Source organism: Palaemon carinicauda, chromosome 32 (assembly GCF_036898095.1).
Source record: "Palaemon carinicauda isolate YSFRI2023 chromosome 32, ASM3689809v2, whole genome shotgun sequence".
Classification (NCBI taxonomy): domain Eukaryota; kingdom Metazoa; phylum Arthropoda; class Malacostraca; order Decapoda; family Palaemonidae; genus Palaemon; species Palaemon carinicauda.
This window is the reverse complement of record NC_090756.1, coordinates 7,947,373-7,957,372: the sequence shown is the minus strand read 5'-3', so window position 1 is coordinate 7,957,372 and position 10,000 is coordinate 7,947,373. Positions and strand designations below refer to the sequence as shown.

At 36.1% G+C, this 10,000-nt stretch overlaps 1 pseudogene; it reads left to right on the top strand.

Moving 5' to 3' along the window:
- Positions 1 to 10,000, top strand: part of LOC137625456 (monocarboxylate transporter 7-like) — a 40,965-nt pseudogene that overhangs the window by 569 nt on the left and 30,396 nt on the right.

The following is a 10,000-nucleotide window of genomic DNA, read 5'->3' as shown; positions in this document are numbered from 1 at the left end:
CATTGCCGACCTAACATTGCCAATACTCGGTGTGGATTTTATCACCCATTTCTACCTCCTGATTGATGTGGGACATCGATATTTAGTCAACACAGACTCGGATTCATCAAAACCTCTTTCATACCACCCCTCCGACCTCACACTCCACATCAGCCCACCCACGGATGTCTATGCTCACCTTCTCACATCGTACCCGAAAATCTTCTGTCCAGATTTTCTCCAAACGGTCAGTGTTCTCGTCAAACACGGTATTGATCACGGTTCGACCTATTTCATATGTACAGTATGTCATTTTTATGGGGGAAGCCATGTAACTCACATGTATTTCATACACGCTTACACTGTAATGCAATTGCTCTTTTTTATCGCTCTCTCCCGCACTGAAAATAGAAAAACCTTTTCAAGTCCTCCATTAAATGTTTGATATTGTTAGAATTTTTTTTTGCCAGTGTTGCCCTCAAGTGCCTGTATATAAGCTCGTTATGTTTAAATACAGTTAGTTATGTTCAAGGTATCTTTTAGTTAAGACCCTTATCAATCTGCCAGAGATGTGAAAGAGGCGAAAGTGTGTGCTAGGAATACAAATACCTGGCAAGTGATTGCGACGCACTACTGATAGGGTCTGTTGCTATTTCAGGGTGACCGCTGAGGTAGTAGTAGTGTGGGAGTCTGCTTATTTAGCTTCATTTGTAGTGGGAGACGCTGGAGGCTAGGCTGTGGCACCCTAGCAGTACCATCCAAACTCGGCTGAGTTACTCGTCAGGCAGGGAGGAACAGAGGAAAAAATCACCTTCTGTTTCTCCCCAATTGGAACTGGCATGATATTATACATATACATATACATACATATATATATATATATATATATATATATATATATATATATATATATATATATATATATATATATACATACATATATATATATATATATATATATATATATATATATATATATATATATATATATATATATATATCACCTCAAACACAACAATTACTTAGATCCCCTTTCTTCAATAGTTCTTGCATATTCCCGCTCAAAACATGTTTCGAATTAACCCAAAACTACACCTGATAGACGGCCAAATGTGTTTAGGCTATCTTTCATAGTATAAAACGGCTTAGAATAGCAAAATAAATAATAATATTAATAAAAGAAAATATTTTTCAAATCTTAGAAGGTTTATTCTGCATAGGATGACCCAGTTCAAACGCAATAGATTAATAGATTAATCCTACAGATGTATATAAACCAACATTCAAACAAGACTCCATAATACCAAAGCTGAACGAATACCAACCCAGCAATAATGCAATAATGCAGGCAATAATCAAACCCGAACATCCGTTGAATTTCAATGCAAAGCGGAATAGCAATGAGAATTCCAGTAAACTGGAGGCTGTGCAATGAGTGCATGTGTTGTTGTAGTCAATGAATTTAACCTTCTGGAAGCATTCCAGACATTGTAGTGCCAGCCTGAGGAAAGAACTACCAGTGATTTGAGCCTTCTGGAAGTCTGAAAGCGCCGTTAAGGTTATAGAGGCTGTCTGAGCAAAGATCTGGCAATGAAAGTCTGAAATCGTCGTCAACGTTATAGAGGCAGCCTCAGCAAAGATCTAGCAGTGATTTGAGCCTTCTGGAAGTCTGAAAGCGTCCTAAACGTAAGAGGGGCTGTCTGAGCAAAGATCGGGCAGTGATTTTAGCCTTCTGGAAGCGTTGTAAAAGTTTTGGAGGCTGTGCATTGCATGCTTGTGGTATTGTAGCCAGTGATTTTAGCTTGCAAAAGCGTTAATCGGTTAAATAATAGCATATTGTTTACGACTTCTATTGTTGTTAAAGTATTAAAAACTGCATCCTTTGAATATTTAACACTAATTTTACGACTTAAATTGGAGAGGAATGATTGCAAAATTTCCTTAGCTAGACGAGGTTTTGTAGGGACAAAATGGATAGTTATCAAATAACTAAGTGAAATATGATAAAAGATATACAATATATAGAAAAATGTATCTTTAAATGTATGTTCCTGAATATAATGAAATGTCAGTAATAATTGGAAGAAGAAAATGATTCCTTTAGAACAACCAATATAAGTAATAACAATAATGATAATGATAATGAAGGAAGAGTAGGAGAAGCAGTAGTGGAAGAATATTATCTGTCTAATGCAGATCAAATAAAAAAAAAGACTAAACTGCTTTAATAATCAGCTCGCATATTACACCCCGCTTCTACTCTATTTCCGAATTTCCTTTCCATGAAAGGATTCTGGAATTTCATCTCGAAATCTCCATGGAATGGAATAACTCATTTTTGTCTAATGTATGTTCTGTTGATATAGTCTCTCTCTCTCTCTCTCTCTCTCTCTCTCTCTCTCTCTCTCTCTCTCTCTCTCTCTCTCTCTCTCTCTCTCAAAGGTCATAATATCAAGTTTTTTAACTTTTTGGGGCAAAACGTCTAAATAGGTATTCTGGGGGTAATAAACTTCACTAATTTTCAATTTGGATTTCGCAAAGGATTTATAGCAAGTAATACCCTCCTTACAATCTCCAATGCTGTACAGAAATCCTTTTTATTGTGGTATGGAAGTTCGTTTGATGATTCTAGAGGTTGCACTTCCTTTGACATGGTTAATCGTGAAGCTTTTGTTTTCAAACTCAAACAGATAGGAGTAGGTGGGTCTTTTCTTTGCACCATTATCGACTTTTTGAATAATAAATTGCAAATAGTATTTGTTAATGGGCACCATAGTGACTATAAGGATGTAATATCTGGTGTTCCTCAGGGTAGTGTTCTTGACCCGTAAGTGGTTTAGCCTAGAAAACAAGCTCGTTTCATATGCAGATGATGCTACTCTCTCTATCCTGAATGTAGATTCAAAGTTCCTGAATTACTTATAGATCAATCTAAAAATTAGTGCGTGGTGCAAATTATTGGGCATGAAGTTAAACCCTTAGCAAACTCAAAGTTATTGCAAGTAGGTCAAGGGCAGTGGCTCCTCAGCATTAATCTCTGCATTGATAATGTTTCTTTAACTATATACAACACCTTTAAGATTTAAGGTGCGATTCTTGATTGCAAATTTATATCTCAGAAGCATATTCGATATTTTCTTCCTCAGCTGCACAAAAAAAAATATGGTTTCAAGAAAGTCTTTCAAGATTTTCGAGTACAATCAGTTTTGAAGAATCTTTTTTATTCTTGAATTCATCATTCTTTCGAATATTGTTTTCCTGTCTGTTCTTAAGCTGCTTACACTCGTCAATCTGAATTTGCTGTCTATTATATTTCTTATGCATTTTTTTTTCTTATAATTTTGACCATCCTTTGCGTAGAACTAGGTATGCAGATAATTCTAACAGCCTTGCCCTCTCCATCGTAAGACTCGATACTATGCACAATATTCAAGAAGTTTTATTCCGGCTATGACCAGATTGTGGAAGTATATTCCTAATCAGGCAGGTGAATCGATGGAATTTCGGATGTTAAAATTTTTAGTGAATGTTTTTATGCTGACTTAAGTGTCTCTTCTAAATTTATAAATTACATCTCTATATTAACCTTATTACTAATCATAAGATATCTTAAATTCTTTATATGCCTACTTCTCAAACTGTTTACCTATTTCCTTATTTACTTGCCTCAGTGGGATATCTTTTCGTATTGGAACACTTGGGCTTTTAGCATCATGTTTTTCCAACCACACTGTTGAAAAAAAGAACGTAATTCTAATCGGAAATTCTCCATAAAAATACAGTTCTCAGTCGTATTTCAGTAAAATATAGGAAACCGTATTTTTTACAATACTTTGTTATTATCTTTTATGGGTTGTTGACCGTAATATCACTACTTTACATCAATATATCCATTTTTAAAACGGTAAATGCCTGGCAACATTTATTCCAGGATTCTTACCGTTGTTAAGGCAAATTTTTAACAGCGCAGGGTTGTGTGTGTTTTTGTGCGTGTGTATAATCCCTGTTACATAGTAAAAAAAGCTAAAAGCTATTGGAGCGGAGAACCTCGAGCCCTTTATTTCCCCAGAGCAGGAAAAACCTGAGATTTCCTCAAACAATTTCACTTTGATGTAAAAACTAAGAGGCTCGACAGAGGCTTGCACGATTGTAATATAGAATATGAAAAAGCGAGCTCAGTTATAGGCTGATGGGATTATATTGTACAGACCATTTAGTAATATTTTCTGTACTGTACTGTGCACAATGGAGAAATTTTGCATTCTGAATTTTTTTTTTCATTTTGCATATTTACCTCCGCCAACAAAGATTGATTGATTGATTGATTGATTTGAGGTTTTCTGGCATCCTGACATCTAAGGTCATTGACGCCGATATCGTTTATTGTTAAAATAAACAAATAAATAAAAGAATATTGAAATGAAACCATAGAAGCAAAGCTGTCCTTTTAAAAGTTAAATGTCTTTCAAAATAAAGCTAAACAACTAAGTTGGAAGGAGGTTATGTTTTACCCCGTTTGTGTGTGTGTACGTGTTTGTGTGCGCGTTTGCGTTTGTGGACAGCTTTCTGACCAAAATTTCAATCGCAGGGTAATAAAACTTGCAGGAATTAACATTGTAAAAAGCTGGAAGTGATTAGATTTTGAAAGGTCAAGGTCACGGTCAAACAAAATGTCCAGTTCACGTACTCGACCATAAATTTGGACATCGTTGTCACAGAGACTTCAAACTTGGATCTCATTTGAGTGTATAAAAATCCACGCTAATTTATAAATATTAAGGGTTGTGATGGCTGATGTGGTAACGTCCCTGACTAGTGGTTGTCAGACTGGGCTTCGAGTTCCGTTCAAACTCGTTAGTTTCTTTGGTCGCTGCAAGCTCAATATCCTTGTGGGCTAAGGATGGGGGTTTCGGGGAAGCCTATAGGTCTATCTACTGAGTTATTAGCAGCCACTGCCTGGCCCTCCTTGGTCCTAGCTTGGGTGAAGAGGGAGCTTGGGCGATGATCATATGTATATACTGTAGTCAGTCTTTAGGGCATTGTCCTGCTCGATAGGGCAATGTCCCTTGCCTCTGCCATACATGAACGACCATTAAACCTTTAAGGTAAAAGGTCAAAGTCGAGCAAATGGTCGAGAAACAAGCTGCCGTGGCGGAGGTCTGCGCTCTACTGAGTGCCCCTCTAGTTGCTTATATTCCGCAAGTATTTTTTCTGCACACTTCCTCCTTCAATGTTTCACAACTTCTCCACTATGAGGATTGTGTGTTTACCCAATCATCCTCTTCCTAAAGGGTTATTTCAATCTTCATTAATTTTTCATCTATTCAAAATGAACTTTAATCGTCCTTTGCATTATTGAGAACCTTCAAAAAGTCCTTCATAAAGTAATGTTCGTACCTAACCTCTTTTCGTTGGTTACCAATATGAGATGATTTATTAAATAACATATTTTGATTCGCAAGTTCATAATCACTTCGATTATTTTGGTTTTCTTGAAAGTGAACAACTTTTTAATTATATCCCTAAAATAGTGAAAACTAAACTAAGCATTTGAGAAAAAATGTATCTAAAATTAAACCTTTCCCCCCCCCCTCTCTCTCTCTCTCTCTCTCTCTCTCTCTCTCTCTCTCTCTCTCTCTCTCTCTCAAACTGGCATAAAAGGAACTCACTTAATATGCATGAATCGTAAAGAGTACAGCAACGCGCAAAACTGAGTGTATGAAGAGTTCCAATGTACCATCTCTCTTTAACCTCTTCAATAATGAAACTGTTAAATACTCTCAAGTGTATCTATCATTACCGATATACTTTGATTATATTCAGAATTCAGTACAAAATGTTAGAAAAACATTTCTAGCAATTGAAATAAAGCCACATTTAATCATCTCGGCATTTTCCATAACCTAACAAGCGCTCAAGGAAGGTGAGATATTCAGACACCCACTTTACTAAATGAAGACTCGTTTTATGGCAACATCATGATCCATGGGCCAATGGCAAGCAATTATGGAATGGCTGTGGCCTTCCTCTTCATACTTTTTGGCTTTTGCTTCTAAGTGATCGTTGTGTTTAACATTACATCTTCGATAAAAATTCGGAGAAATCTCTTTGATTTATCAAAGACAAATAAAAGGTAGTTTCTAGATTTACATTGATGTTAAGTGGATGATTAATCGTGAAGAGCTGATACAGCCAGTTTGCATTGCATAACATGAAGTTTATGTAGCCATATCTCGATTAATAAGTCTCAAGTCATACGTTCTTCTGTATTTGGAGTAAGTACAGTTGGATACACGAGTCTCTGGTACACCTTTCTCCAAAGAATTGCAACATGTCACACCTAGGCTATACTTAATGGTGAGTAACCAAACAAATAGTGTAGGGAGAGATGACAGCTGTGGTGGACTATGATGAGCTCAGTAACTCGGTGCGAAGTAGTGATGTGTCTGGGTGCACTTCCTCAAGAGGCATACCAAGAATTCCTGTCTCCAACTGTACCTATCTGGCTTTATGGCGGTTTTTCATTGGGTGAAGGGTTTGGTGTTGCCTCATGTAGACCTCTGGACGCTGACCAACCTATCACACGAGGCACCAGTTAGGTGATAACCAAGAGGCGAGGTGAAGGCAACGAAACTTAAGTAAACAATCATCGAGTTTATATACAGTGGCTTGCGGGCAAGAACGTCACAAGCATTCAAATACAATAACGTCCCTGACTGGTAATCACCGGACTGGGATTCGAGTCTAGGCCAAACTTGTTAGTTCCTTTGGTCGCTGCAACCTCACCATCCTTGCGAGGTAAGGATGGGGGTTTGGGAGAACCTATAGATCAATTTGCATAGTCATCAGTAGCCATTGCCTGGCTCTCCTTAGTTCTAGCTTGGGCGCTGATCAGTTTCTGATGGAACTTGATGAGGAAATGTCACTGTCCCTTGCCTATGCCATTCATGAGTGGCCTTTAAACCTTTGAAGCTTGTGCTAGCAATAAAACACAGGTTGATCTATTACAAGTGCCGGGAAGAGCGAGTGATGAACATAAAAAGTCAAAACCTTTGCAGTCTACGAGCGTGTATGAAACAAGTCTTGTACGAGCGTGAATGAAACAATTCCTGTACGAGAATGAATGAAACACGACCTGTACGAGCGTGAATGAAAAACATCCTGTACGAGCGTGTATGAAAGACGTCCTGTACGAGCGTGTATGAAAGACGTCCTGTACGAGCGTGTATGAAAGACGTCCTGTACGAGCGTGTATGAAGCACGTGTGGTACACTATCAAGATGCCCAGTTACGCTGTGTCAAAAGTCAGGGAAAAAGTATAAATTGAAGTTTAGATTTTCTATTACAAAGTACCTGGACCCCTCATATGTTGTTTTTAAGCTAATTAAGATTAAAATCGATAAGTTGACTTTTATCAATATGAAAAATACAATTTATCTTGATTTCGTAAACAATATTTTGCAAGAATTTTTGGATTTCATGAATCTTATATTTTTTGCTACTAATCCAGTGAAAAATCTTTCAATAAAAGTAAGATTACAAAAGAGGTATTATCTCGAGTTAAACTAAAGTTATTAAGAAATAATGCATTGAAGTTTACGAAAGTTCTTTAATTAGAATTTATCACGCAAATACCACATGATTTTGGAAAACAGGTCTTCCTAATCAATCTCTATCTTTGCCCTATCTTAAAAGGGAAATTAACGTAAATTTTGGTGAAAAAATAAAGTCCGAGAGTTTTCAATTTTCACCAACAAGGTTTACGACACACTCTCAATTTCAGAATCAGATTTCAGCTAAGTCTCAGAGCACTTTATCGGGAGAGAAAGAGAGAGGATTGACGTTCGACCCTAAAACAAACATGAAAGAAATCTGTTCCATGATTTTGACGCACAAAAAAAGGACAAAAAATAAGTCCCAGAAATTTATGCAATGGACATACTCCCAATGGAATATTTTACGAGCCAGGAAATGAAAATGCAAATAGACAGATTCAAAACCGGATTGAAATATTTAGCCAACGATGGTGAAATTGACAATAATGATTTTCGTGTTGAGCTTATAAATATTCCTTCGAGAATGGTCTGACTCGTGTTCAAAGGCTGCTCATGAGTGGCAGAGGCAAGGGACAGTGACTTTGCCCTAGCAAGCAGGGTAATGTTCTAGCTAGCAGGGCAATGTCCTATCTAGCAGGACAGTGCCCAAGCTAGTGGAAGAGAGTCCTATCTAGCAGGACAGTGCCCTAGTTAGCAGGACAGTGCCCTAGTTAGCAGGACAGTGCCCTAGCTAGCAGGATAGTGCCCTAGCTAGCAGGATAGTGCCCTAGACACTGATCGGATATCCATATGATCAGCGCCCAAGTCGACTCTTCCCCCAAGTTAGGAACAGAGCTGGCCTGGCAATGGCTGCTGATGAGTCAGCAGGTTAACCTATAGGCTCCCTCAAATCCATCATCCCTAGCTCATAAGGATTGAGCCTGCAGGCACAAGAAACTATCGAGTTTGATCAGGTGAACCTACACATTTATACATGTTCAGATATACCTGGACCCGAGGCTTATTTGCACATTACGCAGCATATATTATATAGATGATGTTATCATCACCTCCTACGCCTACTGACGCAAAGGACCTCTGTTAGATTTCGCCAGTAGTCTCTATCTTGACCTTTTAAATTAATCCTTCTCCATTCATCCTATATATACATGTACATAAATATACAGAATATATATATATATATATATATATATATATATATATATATATATATATATACATATATATAAATATATATACACATATATGCATATATATACATATATATAAAACATATACAGACATATACTATATATACATATACATATACATATACACACACACACACACACACACACACACATATATATATATATATATATATATATATATATACCATCCATCTCTCATGACAATTCTGCCAAATTTCTTTTTCATGAAAGTGGGATCGTGAAAACTTAAAAAATGTAAAACTGATCCGGAATTATTAATCTGTGTCTATCACTTTATCGGATTCCTTTGGTAACCATGGCGAAATATTTCCGATAGAAAAATGTATGGTTTGTATTTTCCCCTTAACTGATACAAAATATTTGTATATAACAGATATATTGACTAACAGCTTAAGAATCTGTTAGTTACTGTTGCTAAAATATTTTATTGTTTCAATATTGATACTATTCTTAAAATATTTTATCTTTTTAATATTGTTACTATTCTTAAAATATTTCATTGTTTTAATGTTGTTGATGTTCTTGAAATGTTTTTTAAAATATTTAATTTTGTCTATTACTTTTCATATAGTTTATTTCTTTCCTTATTTCCTTTCCTCACTGGGCTATTTTCTCTGTTGGAGCCCTTGGGCTTACAGCATCCTGCTTTTCTAACGAGAGTTATAGCTTAAAATAATAATAATAATAATAATAATAATCTGCTTATCTACGTTTAGACATTCTATATATCCTATGAAGATAGTATATACAGAAACCCTTTGAGCATATTAATAGAGACAACCTAAGAATTGTCTAATAAAAAAAAAAAGCTTTTAAGAGATTACGAAAATCTACAAAAATGTTTACTATCAGGGAACATGTATTCTCTCTCTCTCTCTCTCTCTCTCTCTCTCTCTCTCTCTCTCTCTCTCTCTCTCTCTCTCTCTAACCAGCTTATAGTAATAATTTTTGTCAGTCTGGTCATCTGTTCTAGCTCCCAAATTAAACCAAATTGATTCACGTAGCCAAGGTCTATTATAAAATTGCAGCTTACAAAATATCCAGCAACTATTGCCCTTCTAGCGCTATCTTTTATACACATTCTCGATCTCCGTTATATAATTGAGAGCAAGTGTGTCTACACACACACATTTATATATAAATATATATATATATATATATATATATATATATATATATATATATATATATATATATACTGTATATATATATATATTTATATATATATATATGTGTGTGTGTGTGTGTATATAT